Here is an 18,931-nt window from a genome sequence, read left to right as displayed (position 1 = left end):
GATTATCGGTTTCCAGCTACATATGATCCTGGTATGGCTCTGTGTTTATATATACACACAGACACAGACACAGACACAGACACACTCACACAGACACATGCATGCCTCTTTGTGGCTATTAGCTAGCCAGGTCCCTTGTTGTACGCTACAGTATTTCCTGGGGCAATAAACAGGCACCTGCAGATTGACAAATGCATGGTCCTAGCCAAGTTGTGTGTATGATTGCAACTTAATTGACACGCGTTAAATATGCATCACGTTGTTATTGACAGTTGAAGGTAAAGCTTGAAAGCGAAGAAATCGGAGAAGAAGAGAGAGTAACTATTTTTATTTCAATTGAATGTATTACAACCTTCTGCTATACTGAAGGTTGTCAATTCCTTATACAGCCAACATTACATGTCACAATTACTACAATACCCTTCTAACAGCCACAACTATATTAACAAGGAGTGTGCTATCCACACACCCCAAATTATTTCTCACACACCCTTGTTAACAAGGGGTGTGGATATCACACCCCTATTAACAAACTATTGCACCAGAATAATGTCATGTGTCATTACAGTTATATCAGTCATTAGTTGTCACTTATTTTCGTCTAACCTAATCCTTAGTGTGATGAGGGTGTTGGTTTTTTTGTTTATTTGGAGAAATTTTTTATTATGACCGGAACACGAATGATACAACACATATTTTTATATTGGGGTGAGAAATTTTACTTTTTAAGTTATTAACTTTTAAACACACATATACTATTTGTATAGTGATATGTGATATGCTATTCCGTGTTCCGATCACACTGAAAAATCTCTCATTTATTTGGGGCCGCTTCACGTAGCACTGCATGAAACTGGTATAAGCAAAACATAAACTTCCGTCACTTTAACCGCCAAGGGTCCTCCTTTCTCCCACCCTTTCTCCCTCAGAAATTGGAGAAGAATAACCAAATAAACGGGAAGACTTCTTTTGGATACAAAGGATGTTCTTTAACTAGCTTATTCACACTCTTCATTCTAATGGCGAATGTTGGAATAATTCCCAATCCCATGGACAGTGCAAAAAACTCTTAACTATCAGACATGAAAAATCTTTTGATGGAATTTTGATACGTACAAGGATCATGTTTTTTATGAGATTCTAACGAAGCACAATTGTAACTATTATAAATATCAAACAGCCTTTCAAAGCTTATACATGGCTTATTTTAAACAGGCAAGTAATACAAGACTTAATTAGTCCAAAATTGGATAGACAGAATTTTAATTTCTATCTATATTAATAGCAGATTTAAGAAAATTTTCCACGATGTATATATTTTTCTTGGTCAAATTTTCAACGATGTACGTATATCTGAAACAATATTGGGTAAGTTGTCATTTTCAAATTTAAAGCAAAGCAATTGCATGTTATCGACAAGAAATTTCAACGAGAAAATTATGGAACACAACCATATATATAGTTTGCATTTATATAAAATTAATACACATAATCGTGATGTTTGGTTTGGTGTGTTTGGATAGATTTTGTTGGGGTGGTAGTGGTATTTATATATGGCAAAAAATATCCTAATAACGATCTATATTGTCCACCGTCTTCTTATTGGATGTTCACTTGTGTTGTGTCAGCCGCTGAGTGTACCAACTCCATTAACTTTGGACCCATTAATCACGAATCCCCTCCTCAGCTTAAGAGGTGCAGCCTCTTCAGCAAATCACACGGATAATTGGATTTTGATGAAACGGTTACAAGAAAGAGATCTCTCTAAAAATTATAATAATTGTAACCGTTGGATCAAATCTAACGACCAGTGTAATTTGCTCAGGAGACTTCACCCTCAAGAGGGGATCCTTTCCAATTAATCACCTTCTTTGCAAAAGATGGCAAACAAAATGCAGACATGAGTACCTGACCAATTGGTGTCGGCAGAAATTGAGAGATAAAAGAGAGGATGTAGAGGTTAAATTCCATTTAATTAATTAGAATTTGATTGGGGTACCTCTGTGTTGTAAAATTTCAAGGGCTCTTCTGCAACCACAAAACTATTGTTGGGGTCTCTATTGGGTAGACAGGATTTCCGAAAGAGGAATACCATATTTTTATGAGTAATGATATTCATATTGTATTTTTATACCACATTTTCATACCATCTTATGTGGCATTTGATGTGGACAACCACATTATTTGAAAAATTTGCAAAACTCAAGGAAATGAAGGAGAAAGACTCATCGTATACTACAATCATCATTTAATTAACTAGTTTTTATTAATTATTAGTTTATTAAATAATGAACTAAGTTTAAAAATCTGATTAATTCAAATGATGTGGTTGTCCACATCAAATGCTACCTAAGGTGGTATGAAAATATGGTACAAAAACATGGTATGAATAGCATTACTCTATTTTTATATCATATTTCTATACCATCTTAGGTGGCATCTGATATGAATAGTTATATCATTTGAAAAAATTGCAAAACCCAAGCAAATGATGGAGAAAGACTCATCCTATACCACAGTCATTATTTAATTAACTAGTTTTTTTTAATTATTAGTTTATTAAATAATGAACTAAATTTAAAAATCTGATTAGTTCAAATGATGTGGCTGTCCACATTAAATACCACCTAAAATACTATAAAAATATGGTACAAAAACATGGTATGAATAACATTGCTCTTTTTGAAATCCACCAGTGGCCCCTCCGTTAAGCAAGGCAAGAAGCCAATCACCCCACTGAAATTAATTATCGACTGAGAGAGTAGTTAGAAATTACAAGTGTACAACTAGATAGTAATGTGATACTTATTTTCCGCTCTTTAATTGACGAGGTCCGCATCTAAAAATGTATAAAAAAACGTACATTTATATTTTTATTTACATCTTTTAGCCGATAGGTATTTTACATCTCTCTCGTTGGAGATCTTTCCGGCCAACAAAAAATGAAATGCTCATTTCAAAGTATTTTGCATCTTTCATTAGAGATGCTTTAGAAACCGTTTGATAACCATTGCGTTCTCAGTTTACATTTTTTGAATTCAATTGTTAAAATTGAAAACTTTTTTGCTATAACTGATGCAAATAGGAAATTAAACACTCAAAGCTACTTCTGGAAATTTTTTAAAAATTTGACTTATTTTGATTTTTTTTTTTAAATTTGACTGCTGCAAATAGGAAATTAAACACTAAATCATTTTTGATATTCCATTGATTAAAACCTTATTTATTTTTAATTTTTAATCAAAATCCTTAGGTTTTAATAAATGTCATTAATTATTTCAATAATAAAATATTTTTTTATTTCTAAATATATTCATTTCGTTTTAGAAATGTTACATTTGATGTATTTATATTTATGGTTAAATTTTTCATCATATATTTTTATTTTTCACTTTGTACCAATTTTACTTTGCAGCCCTTTTTTAATTTGTACCAATTTTCTTTTCAGTTTTAACTTGTATCCATGTATTAATTTCTTTTTGTACCCATATTTTTTAAAATTTTATTTATATTTGTGCCCATATTTTTTAATATATTTTTACCTATTTTTAATTTTGTTTAATGTACCCATGCTAATTATATGTATTTATTCTATGTTTTAAACTATATCAACAGTTATTTTATAAAATATGTTAATAATTATGTGAGTACATTATTTGCTATAATTTTGTGAAGAACAATATTACTTTAATATTTAATTTTAAGTATTTATTATATTTTAAATATATTATTTGAATTTGTTTAAATTTCATAATTTGTGGGAAATTAAATGCATAAATGCATGAGTTAAATCTTTTAAATGATGTTAAGGACCTCGATCAAACTATTTAAACAAACAAAATTTTAGTATAACAATTAAGTTGATTAGAGACTAGAACTAAAATGACATATATGTATGTATATAATGTATGCATGCCTTGGATATGCAGGACCAATTGTCCATGCTTAATGAACAGAGCCCTTGAATATCTGGCGACATTCTGCCATGTGTTGCCCAATGTCTAAGGAACCAAATCATATGCTCTCTGCCTGAATACACATGACTCCGCCAGATCGCAGAGCTTTTGCCACCAAATCAAAGAATGGAGTCTTGTAAATGTCATGACCTGGCTCTGTATGCATGCATGCATGCAAATAACAAATTATATCGATCATTTCGTATATAATAATAATGTTTAATTTCTTGTTAGACTTAAATTGAAAGACTGTAAATTCGAACCAGAAAAATATGTTACAAATAGAGTCAAGGAGAAGCCTGTATATACTTACCGGATCAAATGCATCCACTATTATCGCGTCATATGAACCTTCGGGGACAGACTTGCAGTACCTACATATAGAACGTGAAGGACAATTGCCAGCTTTGAAAATGGTCCACCAACATAAATTTGGGAGACTGATTGCACACTTTTTCAGTTAACCAAACTGCATATCCATCTGACATTTAGTACTACGATCTAGTAGTATTTTTCTTCATTTATAAGTGAGAGGTCTTAGGTTTGATTCTCATCAAAGAAAATTTTAAATCACATTATTACTAGTCAATTATGAGAATTAGCCCACTCCCCCAACCCTTCATGTAGGTAATATCATTTGTTGGAAAAAAAAAAAAAAAACTTCATAGCCATCTTAATTCTAGCTCTTTATTTGTTAATTCGATGTACCAAATCGGTTGATTTTGAAACAACGTAAATTTGATCGTAAATCATACACATACAAGAACACAACAATATATCTTGGTTCACTTCAAGTTGAGGTTGAGGTTACGTCCATACCGGTGTAGATCCAGTTTCACTATATGAAATGAGAGTTATATTGTTGTTGCTAAAGGGGCTAGGGTTTGCCCTCCTTTAAAATGAGGGTGAAGGATCCCTTTTATAGAATAAGAGTTTCCTTTCCCTCTTATAGACATAGTGAACTAAGTAATGATGCTAAAATATTGAGGCTCAATATGTAGTGAATTACTTTAACTCATTTTGACTCAATTGTAATTTTTGAAAGGATTTATATCATAAATGATTCTTGAAATTGATCTACACCATCAAGATGGTCCCTGAAATTGAAAATAATCAATGTAATCCTTGAAAATAGGTGTCGCAAATAAATGTGGTCATTCCGTCACAATTTTGTCAAAACGTCTGTTACATGTTGACGTGGCACATAAATAGGGCCCACAAGATATAAGAGTTTTTATCACAAAGGTCCCGAAAATTGACTCACACCATCAAGTTGGTCCTTGAAATTGACCCCCCATCAAGATGGTCCCTGAACTTGAAAATCAATCAATGTAGTTCATGAAAATAGGTGTTGCAAATCAATGTGTCATCTCGTTATAATTCTGTCAAAAATTATGTCATGTGTTGATGTGGGTTCAATAATTAATTAAAAAAGTTGTCAAAAAACTTCTTTGCACAATGAGATTATCTCAAGGCAGAGCTCGCCATTCTCCGCATCACCAAGATCATCGGAGAAGCGCCTAATAAGCTCTCCAAGGTTAAGATTGTGAGGTTGTCGATCGCCCAAACATTGACTGTAGAGTCACAAAAGTCGTCACCAATCCAAGTTGTCACCAAAGGTAGTCTCGATCTTAGTCCAATTCAATGAAGGGTGTGAAAATGAGTGTCTTAAGAATATATATTTTTTTTATCTAGAGAAGAGACGATAAAGGCTACCACAAATGAAGGTAGAAAAGTATGGGTTGGGATCGAAGGTGATTGTAGGACTGAGTTTTTGGGTTGACAACTTTTTTAATTAATTATTAAATGACTAGACATATTTCTAATTTATTTTTTATTTACTCAGACTTGTGGCCCTATTTATGTTCCACATCAGCACATAACAAAATTTTTGACATAATTATGACGGAATGACTACATTGATTTGAGATATCTATTTTTAGGAACTACATCAATCAATTTTCAAATTTAGGGACCATTTTGATGGTGTGAGTCAATTTTAGGGACCATCTTGATGGTGTGAGTCAATTTTAGGGACCATTTGTGATTAAAAAAATGATTTGTGGGACCCATTTATGTGCCACATCAACACATAACAGAATTTTTGACAGAATTGTGATGGAAGAACCACATTGATTTGCAACACCTATTTTCAGGAACTACATTGATTAATTTTCAATTTCAGAAACCATATTGATGGTGTGGATCAATTTCAGGGACCATTTGTGATAAAAACCCTTTTTAAAATTCTAGAAGGGCAATTCGTGGTATTTTGAATGCTTCAATATTTTGGAATGCTCCCTTTATATATATTTTTTGAAATTTTTAAAAGAAAGTTTATGGTATTTGAATGCTTCATTAGTTTGGAATACTTCCCTTATATGTGTAGAAGAATAATCAAACAATTAAAACTAAAAAATAAAAAAAAAAAAAAAAATAAAAAGTGATATTGGGTTTAAGAGAGTGAAAAACAAAGGGATATAAATTGTAGTAAAAGGAGGATGGGGAACCATTTAAAAGAAAACGTGCAACAATAAAAAAGATGGTGGGACCATCTTAAACTTTTTTAAGCCGAAGTAGGACATCTTAAATAAATTGCGCAATTAAAATGATGATAGGACCAGAGGCGCGAGGCCGACTTAAAAAAAAAATTTAGATTTCGGCGTAAGACTCGGTCAGATTTTTATAGCTTCGCTTGGTCCCGCATAGGCGTTCATTTAATGTGCTTTTCGATTTTGTGGCCAATTAGGAAGAGGTTTCACGACTTGTAGATTTTTTTTAAGAGAGCATAGTGGCAGATCGTCACTCCTGGACTTTATTTCCGGCGAGGGAAGGGGCGGTCATCTCTTCATGTCCCTTTATAGGTTCATCTTTGATGTTGGAGACCATTTATTTAAATCAAATTTTGTAAATCATACGACGTAGTTAATGCTTAGATTATCATTTAAGTATTCATTAATATGCTTATTTTTTATTGATGACATATCATATAATTTGTAAATTTGATCTAAAATTTAATCTGTCTATCATTACTCATGTAACAAAGAGAAATAATTTTCTTTCACATGATATGCGTGGACTGTTAATTAATTTACCTGAAATACCATCGTACTTTGGTACTCGGACCTCACTTGAAATAAGAATTTTCCTACCTTCAATGGGGTCCATATGTTGTATTGTGCTTCACGTGTAACTGGACTTCCGGTTGTAAATTAGGTGTGTTTGTATTAAAATTTACCTTTGAACAAAAATATAAAAAAAAATAAAAAATAGTGCTTGCCCTACAAGATTAAGAAATATTATGAACAAATTGGCTTTGGAACATAGTAGGCTTACAAATTCGTCCATGGTAATTTCTCACCACTTTTTACCAGGATTATACTATATACTGATATACATAACTCCCTTGTTTGAAGCAGGAGTTACTCGAATTGAAAACAATAGGATTCCAGATTTTCAATATGGTAAAGTAATGAAATTTGACAAATTAACACAATGCAACTTTTAAAATCATATTAAACAAACTAAAAAAATGTATTGTAAAATTTAAAATTAAAAAAAAAAAAAAAATGAAACTTCATGTCAAATGAAACCCACCTGGCCATATCGGACAAAAATCAGAAAACCCTCCAGGAACCTTTGGATGATCATCAGTAAGATCATCATCTGCAAGTTCTTTAACATTGTATTCTGTTCCAGCTGAGATTGGTGGAAGGGAGACTTCACTATCGCCATTTCTGACGACCACAACTGCTTCTTTTGGCATTTTAGCATACAAATTATATTCAGAGATGTTGTCTGCTCTACGCAACAAAACCAAAACCAAAACCAATTTGTCCAACTAATTTTGTCTAATGGGTTCTCTGGGTTGTAGTTAATTATTTGTCAAAACTGAGGTGGCTCTGCTTGACAAATAACCAAGCTATATAGTGTTTCTGTGGGGTTGCTAAACCATTTGCTCATATGTGCATATTTATAGGTCCTAATGAGGGTGAGGAACCAATTAAATTATATACAAGGAACACTCTCTTCCAAGGGAAATTATGTTCTACATGGCATCATTTGAGTTACTAGTATAATACTAGTTTGATATAAGGAATTTTTTTTATAAGCTCACTGACTGCTGTATGGTGTTACTGATTCATATACACCTTGGTAATGAAGACTCTGGGATGTGATATCGTAGGTGTATATCTCTCTATACTTACTATTAGTAAATAAATACTCATTGGCAATTATAGTGTGTAAAATGTCAATTATACTATTTCATCCTAATTAATAAGTTTGATAATGAACCAAAAAAAAAAAAAAAGAAAGAAGAGAAATTAGTTAGAATGATCAATTTTTGACATTTGGTTACATAAATGATCAGTTTTTATTATGTCATTATTATATCATCGTCGTTCGGTCGTTAATGTCATATAATATAATCAATATGTTATCAATATGTTATCGTTACTAAAAACTTATCATTTCTGCAACAAAATGTAAAAAATAATCATTGTAACTAATTGCCTAAAAAATAATGTCTATAAAAGAATTAGCTATATTTTTACTCCTCCACTTTTCCTCTCCCACTATTTTCCCCTTTGAATTTAAATTCCTTCATTATCAAGACACATACATAGTGGTTGGCCTCTAATCTAGTAGATGGTGAGAACATCGGATCAAAAAAGCAATATGAAATTTGGAAAACTACCGTTCTACACTTTGAGAAAATTGTGTGGAAAAGCAAAAGTACATACTGAAAAGAGGTGATCTAATTATAGGGGCAATGTAAATTTTTGGATCAAAAAGGGGAAAAGGGACACACACCATTTACTTTAATCATATAAACAATAGAATAATATCGTGTATTTTCATATAAACAAACATGTGTTCTTCTATGTAACATTCTGAATTCCTTTCTATTTCACAAATTCAACAAATTTAAACATTGTGTTATGATATTCGTTACAAAATGTGCTTTAAAAAATGCAAGAGAGAGATAATAAGAGTTTCAGTCTTCAACTCAATTTTTTTTTCGTTTTAATTACAACAAATTACAAAATGAAAAGTAGAAAGAGAGAGGAAAAAAAAAAAAGGCAATGAACATTTGGCGCGTTTTTCCCGTTCATGTAACGGTCATGAAAACCCGAAACCTCAGCCTTCCTCTCTTATTCTTTTTCTTATTTCCCCCACAAATCTCTCTCTCTCTCATGGCTAAATCTCCAAACGCCCAGAGATGATGCACAGCTTCCAGCCATATGCCGCTGCCTCGGCTCGATTCCACAACTTCTCGACCCCATTTTCCCTCAACACGAAGATCCCGTGGTGGTACCAGATCCTCGACCCAGGATCCGAACGCGTGACCCAATGGAACCACATCTTCTTTGTCATATGCATCGCCGGCCTTTTCCTTGACCCCCTCTATTTCTTCTTGCCCACCACGTCCAGCGACCAAGCCGCTTGCATCCAGATCGACATGGGCCTTGGCATCTTGGTCACCTCGCTGACTTCTTCTACATTATCCATATCCTAGTCAAATTTCGAATTGCGTATATAGACCCTGGTTCTAGGGTTTTCGGGTGGGGCCAGCTCGTTAAAGACCCCAGGGCCATCGCCATCAGCTACCTCAAGGGCGACTTCTCTATCGATCTCGCCGCCTCCCTACCACTCCCACAGGTAGTTACTCAACAATGATTTCTACACTCCCACTGGTAGTTACTCAACAATGAATGTTCTAGATTATTCTAGTAAGCAAGTGAGGTGGTTGGAGCATGCTAGACAATTCTAGCATGTTATTAAGTTGATGGAAGAAGCTAGAGAGTACTAGCTTCCTTGGTTGCAAATTGAAAGATCTAGAAGCTACAATTTTGTGGCTAGTCTAGAATTATCTAAGTTAGAGGTTGGTAGAATATTTTAGAAACTAGAAACCAGTTCTAGTTTGTAGAAGGAACTAGAAACTAGTAGAATGCCAAGCCTTCACCTATAAATATGGGTGTAGTGTTGTAATCAAGTAACCAAGTGTGAGTAGCAAAGGGTGTCCAAAGCTAGAGTTCCACTCCAAGAGTGAGAGTGAGAGTGTTCCACTACACATTGTGAGTGAAGTTTGGAGTGATAGAAAGTGTGTGTTATACTTTCTTGTATCCATCAAGCCTTGTCTTTGGCTTGGTAAGACTACTCTTGTTGTACTCATCTTTTCATATCGTGAAGATTGATCGTGGTTCCGTGGACGTAGGCATAAATTGCCGAACCACATAAATTCTTGGTGTCCATTTTCTACTTTACGTTGTGCATTCTCTATCTTGTAGTACCGACATTCCTAACACCTTTTTCTCACCTTTTTTTAGTTGTTGCCTGAATAAATCAAAGAAGAATCAAATGACAGAAACAAAAGGTGCAGTGCAAAATGAGAAAACAGGTGTGCGGGAATCCTTTCCCGTACAAATTTGGTGTACATTTCTTCAGTAGAGGTGGATCTCGATTTTTCGATTACTTCTACTTTTCTGTTTTTAACAAGTTATTTGTGCATATGTGTTAAACTATAATTTGCAGGAAGTATCCAAGCAGTGTCCAACGAATATCATCAATTATGGAATATAATTTATTTTGTTTTGCAGATTATGATTTGGTTTGTAATTCCCGCAGTGAAAAACTCAACAGCTGCTCATGCTAATCATACCCTTTCTCTAATTGTGCTCATGCAATATATTCCTCAATTTATTCAACTTTTCCCTCTCAACGGGCAAATAACTAAATCGACTGGCGTTGTAGCCAAGACTGCTTGGTTAGGGGCAGCTTACAATCTCGTTCTGTTTTGTCTAATTGCACATGTAAGAACCTGGCCAGCTAGTTATATCTATGTGTGTGTTTGTGTCCCATTTTTTTTCCTTTCAATTATTAGTACGTACTTACAATTTGACAATGACATCTTACGTTGCTAGATTGTTGATTTTGATATCATTGTTTCGATAAGCTCTTCTTCGAATATTTGGCGCCAAATTGGTGGTCTGACAACATAAAATGCGGGATAATAACTGATCCCTCAATTTACTATGGCGCGCCTTATTTAATTTGGTTTGATTGTTACAATGGTTGTTGTTCTTCAGTGCAGATTGTTGGAGCTTCATGGTATGTGCTGTCCATTGGACGGCATGACGAATGCTGGACGCAAGAATGTAAAAAGGAAGTGAATAACACACTCTCCATCCTGTAAAATTTCGTTTCTTGATTGTGCCAGTGCCGAAAACTGCGAACGAAAACTTTGGCTAAAAATCACAAAACTTTGGAATGTTTGCGGAGGCTTTCACTAATGAGGTTGCTTCTGCATACATCATGGAAAAAAATTTCTACTGCCTTTGGTGGGGTATGAGAAATTTAGGGTATGCTTTGTTGTTACTAGCTCAAGCCAAAATGCATTTTTTGCTGTTATATTTGGATCATATAATACTAGTTACTTGTCGGTCAAGGAATGAATACAGTTGAAAATTAAGCAAGCTATTTGTGCTAACTCATGTCTTGTACTCATTTCGCGATTCGCAGTTCATACGGACAAGATATTAAGCCAAGCACTTTGATCAGTGAAACCTCATTTTGCATTCTCATTGCCGTTCTTGGTCTAGTTCTCTTCTCACATATCATGAGCCAGATGCAGGTATAATTTGCTCAACGCATCTACTACATGCAAGAAAATGTTAATCTAGTTCTAATTTTTCCTTCGCATGGTTCTGATATATTCATTACTTTTTATATAAACTTTCTGATTTCTTCAAGACCTATCTGCAATCTGCAACGATTAGACTTGAGGAATGGCGGGTAAAAAGGAGAGACACAGAGGAGTGGATGAGGCACCGTCAGCTCCCTCCGGAGCTGCAAGAGCAAGTTCGTCGGTTTGTTCAATATAAGTGGAGTGCCAGAAGAGGTGTAGATGAGAAAAACATTTTGCAATCCTTGCCTGTGGATCTCCGCTGCCAAATCCAAAGGCATTTATGTCTTGCCCTTGTTCGCCGTGTAAGCGTTATGTTTGGGAGACTGTCAATCTATACCATTGATCACATGCTGACACTTGCTGATAAGCGTAATGCAGCTGAATTTATAAGTTGTTGGCACTGATCGATTACTGATTTGAATTCATGAGATTGAAAGGTGGTCTAATTTTCTTTAGTTTTCAGGTACCCTTTTTCGCACAAATGGACGATCAGCTTCTAGACGCCATATGTGAACGCCTCGAGTCATCCCTAAATACCAGGAACACATACATCATCAGGGAAGGTGATCCTGTGAATGAGATGCTTTTCATCATCAGAGGGCAACTTGAGAGCTCCACAACTGATGGTGGAAGGACAGGGTTCTACAACTCAACTACCCTCAAGCGGGGTGATTTCTGCGGCGAAGAGTTGCTCACATGGGCCTTGATGCCTACATCAAACCTTCCATGTTCGACACGCACAGTGAGGTTCCTAACCGAAGTTGAGGCATTAGCACTAAAAGCTGAAGACCTCAAGTACGTTGCCAATCAATTCAAGCGCCTTCACAGCAAAAAACTGCAGCATGCTTTTCGGTACTATTCACACCAGTGGAGAACTTGGGGGGCATTAGCACTAAAAGCTGAAGACCTCAAGTACGTTGCCAATCAATTCAAGCGCCTTCACAGCAAAAAACTGCAGCATGCTTTTCGGTACTATTCACACCAGTGGAGAACTTGGGGGGCTTGTTTAATACAAGTTGCTTGGAGAAGGTTTAGGAAGCGAAAGTTGGCAATGGAGTTGGCAAAAGAGGAGGAGTACTAGCATGGCAATGGCAATGGCAATGAATCAAGAGTAGGGACTAGTAGTATAGGAGGTGCTAAGAGGTCATCGTCTGAGGCGAACTTGGGGCACAGTATTCCACTTTGGCCGGCATTGTTGGCTTCCAAATTTGCTGCAACCACAAGAAGAGGGATTCAGAAAGTGGCATCAGTTATTCACCATGATGAAACCAGTATGCCCAAAAAACTGTTCAAGCCAGATGAGCCTGATTTTTCAGCAGATTAGTTGAGTATATAATAATCAGAATCCTTTGATTTTTGCCACAATAAATACCAAATAGACTGACTAGTTATGAGGTTACTGAGATCAATTCTTGTAACTATTAGCCAATTATATATGTTGATGAATTAAAATATACAGGTGTGTATATATATATATATATATATATATAGAGAGAGAGAGAGAGAGAGAGAGAGAGAGAGAGAGAGAGAGAGAGAGAGCGAGAGAGAGAGAGAGAGAGATAGAGTTTGTATTGCTACATATTCGGATCTGATAATTTCTAGTTTGTAAAATGTAAGGAAACATGTAATGGAACTGAGCAAGTTTTATGACTAGTGAATGAACCAGTCAGTCAGTCCACTACAACCAGAGTTTGATAGCGTTACTTCTTTGGCGATGGCAACTTCCATGACACGGTGGTGGCTAATTCACCATCGTTGTCTAGGAAGGACTTGATCAGACGAGTGTTTGTTATAGACTTATAGCCCTTCAACATCGTCACCCCATGTTGTGTACAAGGAACAAACACTAGCCCAATTTCGTATGGGTTGCAAAGACTCCAAACCACTAAGTGCGGCACCTCCTGTACCCTTTCTCCTTAAACTTGCTTTGCAATTCCTCGAAACCAGCCTCATAGCCTCCAACGTCAAATTCAACGTAGTTGTCAATGGTGTAAATCAGTACAACTTGAAAATACAAATGGTTCTTCAATTACAAGAAACATCGAAATGAAAAGCAAACACGGGGCCAAAGTAATTGAGAGGGGATGACGTTACTTAACAATTTCAATCCCCTTTGGCTTTAGGTTTTGCTTGCAACTACTGAATAAGGTACACTCTTCTCATGGTTGAAAGTTGCATCAAACTTCAGGATCCTCATAGCATTATTCTATCTTGTTTTGGATGCTGAATTGGGCTCCTAGATAGAATTGCCTTCCTGTTGTTTTCACTTCAATTGAAAAACTTTGGGACCACCAACCAAACTAAAATCCAAAACCAAACCAATTATTCTGCGAGTCCAACAAAGATTGTAAAGTAGTGATCACAACCCTAATTTCATAATATATATATATATATATATATATATATATATGTGCATGACTCAAGTGTCAAATTTGACTTGGAAAGTGTCAGAACACGTTTAGTAATGAGTTCGATATTAAATTGTGACCCATTGTAAAAATATTGTCATATTATATAACCGAACAATAGAGTTGATGATTGTCATAGAAAGTTTCAAGTTTACTCAAGGTACGAGATTTTGGGATGTCATGGTGGAAACAAATGCCAAGAGTGTAGTAAATTCACTTGCTTCAAATGAAGAGTGAAATTAATGGTGATCATGGAGTTCTCCTAGTTGAAGATACCAAAAAGGTCATGTAGGATATTTTTAGGTGCTTTCACTTGCCATTGGCTACATCCTGTAATTTGTGGCTCATGAAATAACTCAGTTTACGTTCAACTCAACTTGTTGAATTTTTTTGCGTGAAATGACAAGAAGTGATTGATCCCTTCGATTAAATCTATATTGCATTGATGAAGTGTCGTGGTACTCTCTTCTTTTGACCAGATTTGGATTACAGTCTTTAATTTTCTTTAACTTGTGTGATGATCATAACGTCTGTGGTCATATTACTGCATGCAAATTTTGAAAACACCAACACCACCGGAGGGGCATTGACTTATTGAAGGGTGGGGTTTTATTTGTATGGTTTTGTCAATTGATCCTATTGGTTTGTTATGCATGCCTTTATTTTCAAATTTGGTGGGCAGTGGATGCATAAGATTTTTATCAGAGCAAAGTGCACAATAATTCGATTCAACTGAACTACATACACATGCAAGAACATTCACCAGAGATAACTGACCATATAACTACCTAATTTACATATTCTATTTTTTTTTCTTTCTAAGATTTATAAAATATTAACTCGAAGAAAACACTAAAAACAATGAGAAAAAACCCGAATTAAAAAGAAGTATGATAGTGACTTCCAACATTGCCATGCCATATCAGTAACCTAATACAATAGTATATCTATTCTATTCTATTAAGAGAACCCTCCTTGTCAACTTTTTGCCATTTTTTTTTCCAATTTTGCCTTCACTTTTGATACACATAAGCATGACAAAATAGTAATTTTGTATCTTTTGAGAGAATGACAATCATATCCTCATTTTTTCCTATTTTACCTTGACTTTTGATACACAATATTTACATAAAAATGGCAAGATGGTAATTATGTAATATAAAGAAAAATATGCTCTTATTAAGATATCTCATCATCATTGTCTCATACTCTTTTTAAAAAATTTAAAAACTAATCACACTCCTTAATAAAAAAACAAAAAAGAAAATGAAATTGTTCACAAACGAAGTGTGTGCTGATCTTCTAGTGTTTTATTATACCAAATGATGAATGAGGATCTTCTTTGGATTCTTTTTGTGAGGATCGTCTATTGATCTTCTGATCGTGTCCATTTATCATATATCGTGCGATCTAAAATTATTATAAATTTTATATTTAAAATTAAACATAAATAGTACTTGACGAAAAATGATAGCATAATTTATAACGAATGGACACGATTAAAAGATCATTTGAATCCTCACAAAAGAGGAGCCTCAGAGGATTGTCATTCCCAACTGATTACCCACCAGATGAATGACATTTTCTTTATATATAGGACTTTGGACCTGCACAATCATGTTACCCTCGAATAACTCCCCTTAATCTTATGTCCCTAAGTGAGAGAAAATTTTCATTGTTACTAAAATACAAGAGTGGTATACCACTTATTTTTATATAAATTGTAAGAAATTTTATTTTTAAAGTTATTAATTTTTTAATAAATATATCTTACTATTTATATAATAACACGTAATGTATCATTTTCTATTATAACCACATTGAAAAATCATACAGAAAACTTAGATGGTATTATAAAATTAATAAATGAGCCTTTCGATGGTAGGCCAACGTTGCCCTCCTCTGTTTGTTTTTCCCTTCTGATAAACAACTGGCACCAACCATATCCTTTCACACCAAGTTAAAGTGATTCCCTATCAATAATTATGATGGTTTCTTTTCGAAATGCAATCATTTTAGTGGGTTTTAACAAAACACTTTAAGTACTGTTTATTTTTAATGAAAAATCACATTTATACATTTTTTTGGTATTATTTATTATATCTTTAAAAATGATTTTTTTTATTAAAAAAGAAATTTTTTTGAAATTTTCGTTAATTTTTCTATTATTTTAAGCACTTTGTAAGGGATAAATAGCTTTGATGATTAATGCATATATTTTTTTAAACTTATTGTGTTTCATGTTTAAATTCCCATTGTGTAGCTTAATTTGTAATATCATTTGTAATATCACTTGTAGTTTCACTTGTGATTTAAATTCTCATTGTGCATCTAAATTCCAAGCCACATGATGAATTAGATGAATACATCTATTTTTTTATTCTACATACATTACTCGTATATCCAATTTAAACGAAACAAAGGGGCATACTCCAAGACGACCGACGAAACCAAGAGAACAATGTACTTGTGTATCTGTCTAAGCCCAATAAAGTTTGGATTCATGAAATTCACGCATGTGGGAAAAGATACCAACAAACTTATTTGGGTGGGTGATGAGAAGAATATTAAATAAACTACTTTTTTTTTTAATTTTTTTTTTTATAAATGAGAAATGCTAAAAAGTTCTCACAAAAGTGAGATTCTTTATAAATTATTTGTTATTTTATGTTTTTTTGTATAATATTTTATAATTTTGGCACTGGAATTGACGTTAAAATTGTGAGGTGACAGAGTTTTATATGTTGGTACGAGAGATGGTGTTAAACTGTAAGGTACAAATAATTCACGAAAAATCATACTGGTGAGAGAGTAAATTAATATATGGGTGTCTGATGAATCAACACGATTCAGCCTCATAATGCCCTTCCCTTAGTATTTTTCTTTATAAATTAGTGTGTACTAATCAAGGTTTACAAGTGACGAAAGAAAGAACCAAAGGTCTCGAGGAGACAGGGATATATGACCTGGGAATCAATCAACCAGGGGTAACGAAGCTCGTTCACGTCACTAATCGTGGATGTGCTCACACGATCAAGCCAAATGCTTTATTTTAGAAGGAGAAACCACTCTCTTCAAATGCACAAGGCAAATATAAATTTTTATTCATCCAAGACTCCCTAAACATATATATGGAGTCCTTTAAATAGAGACATTACAATACCTCGCTCATAAACTGTAAAGTTTCCTTCACATCCACAATCTTTACTTGGTGCTCAACATTCAAGAAACTACCTTCAAGTATCTCACTGATCATGTGAATAACAATATCATCTTCTAAGAAATTGTACAAACTTGAGGAGTATAACTTGCTTACCTCACTACCATCCTCATCAACTTCATTCACAAAACGATTATTGACTTCATCTTCATCAATCAATGTACTCATCGTAAATTGGTGGTAAATTCCAATCGATGAAACTAGTTTCTTCGACACTGTGCTCTTCAAACAGATTGTAAATCACTGCCATGGTCTTCAACCGCAACAGATAACCTGCTCTGATGCCACTTGACGCAAGAAAAAACCAAAGGTCTTGAGGAGAAAGGGATATATGACCTGGAAATCACTCAACCAGGGGCAATGGAGCTTGCTCACGTCGCTAATCGTGGATGCGCTCACACAACCAAGTCAAATGCTTGATTTTAGAAAGAGAAATCACTCTCTTCAAATGCACAAGGCATATATAAATTTTCATTCATCCAAGTCTTCCTAAATATACATATGGAGTCCTTTAAATAGAGACATTACAATACATAGGTAGGATAAATACTTATTACTAACGATTGTAGTTACTAGAAACCTAATAAAACATAGCTCCGAAAGATGAAAAGCCACAAACAATCAAATTCAATATAAAAGCTATATTTAATGTCGTGCATTGCATCAACAAGTCACATTTAGCTTCAAAATTAAATGAAATCAGTTTCCAAGCAAAAGACTAAAGAAAATCAGATTATAAAATATTAATATTTAGAGAACTAAAACATGGACAAAATCACGTTTAGTCCCTTGGAGATGATCTTAATTGATAAGTCTATCGTGGATGCGTGGCTTTGGTCCTTTGGAGGCTTTCTGTCTTTTTGGAGTGTCCACTTTAGAGTTTAGTTTTATTTTCCAAATAAGAGAGAGATAGAGACATTAAAATATGGATATGCATGAATTGATTAATTGGAACTAAATTCTAGCTTTATTTCGACTCTGAAAAGTCATCGACCAACAACATCCTATGAATTATTGTTTCTATATAGCTTACGCTTCAAGGTAAACATAGTGATAAAGAGAAAATTGCTAAAACAAAGAAAAATCGATAGTTAAATGCACAAATTAACGTTAATTATCATGTTAATATTGTAAAAATTGTGCAAAAAATATAGTCTCACATTAGCATTTCTCAAATACTATTGAAAAATACTTGGCTGTTGAATTTCAGTAGCCACTCTTGCTTTATCTAATTAGATTTCAACACATATCTAAATAATTACAATTATAAACATAAACTCGACACGTGTTCAAAGCTAAATGAATAAAAGCAGGAGTGGTTATTGAAAATTGAGCAGCCAATTATGTTTGATACTTATTCCTTTAGGTTTTTAGTCAATTTATTTTGCTATTTTATAATTATTTCCTAATTTTAAAATTGATTTGGATTTTGGTGTTATACTAACGTCATTGTGCCATAGTGTCGCTCGGTGGGTAAGAGGGAGAGAATTTTTTTTGTGACAGGTACATAAAATAGTACATTATATGTTATTATATAAATAGTGGAACTTGTGTATTAAAAAGTTAATAACTTAAAAAAATAAAAATTTTCACTACCTTTATTCAAATATATAATGTACCACTTATTTCCGTCACAAAACTAAAAATTTCTCGGTTC

General features: G+C 34.0%; 1 pseudogene; it reads left to right on the top strand.

Annotated features, from left to right (window-relative positions):
- Nucleotides 1-9,180: 9,180 nt before the first annotated feature.
- Nucleotides 9,181-12,970, top strand: LOC137711594 (probable cyclic nucleotide-gated ion channel 16; annotated as a pseudogene).
- The last annotated feature ends 5,961 nt before the right edge of the window (nt 12,971-18,931 follow it).

Source organism: Pyrus communis, chromosome 12, assembly GCF_963583255.1.
Source record: "Pyrus communis chromosome 12, drPyrComm1.1, whole genome shotgun sequence".
NCBI classification, from domain to species: domain Eukaryota; kingdom Viridiplantae; phylum Streptophyta; class Magnoliopsida; order Rosales; family Rosaceae; genus Pyrus; species Pyrus communis.
The sequence above is the reverse complement of the archived record's forward strand: the minus strand, read 5'-3'. Positions and strand labels throughout refer to the sequence as shown.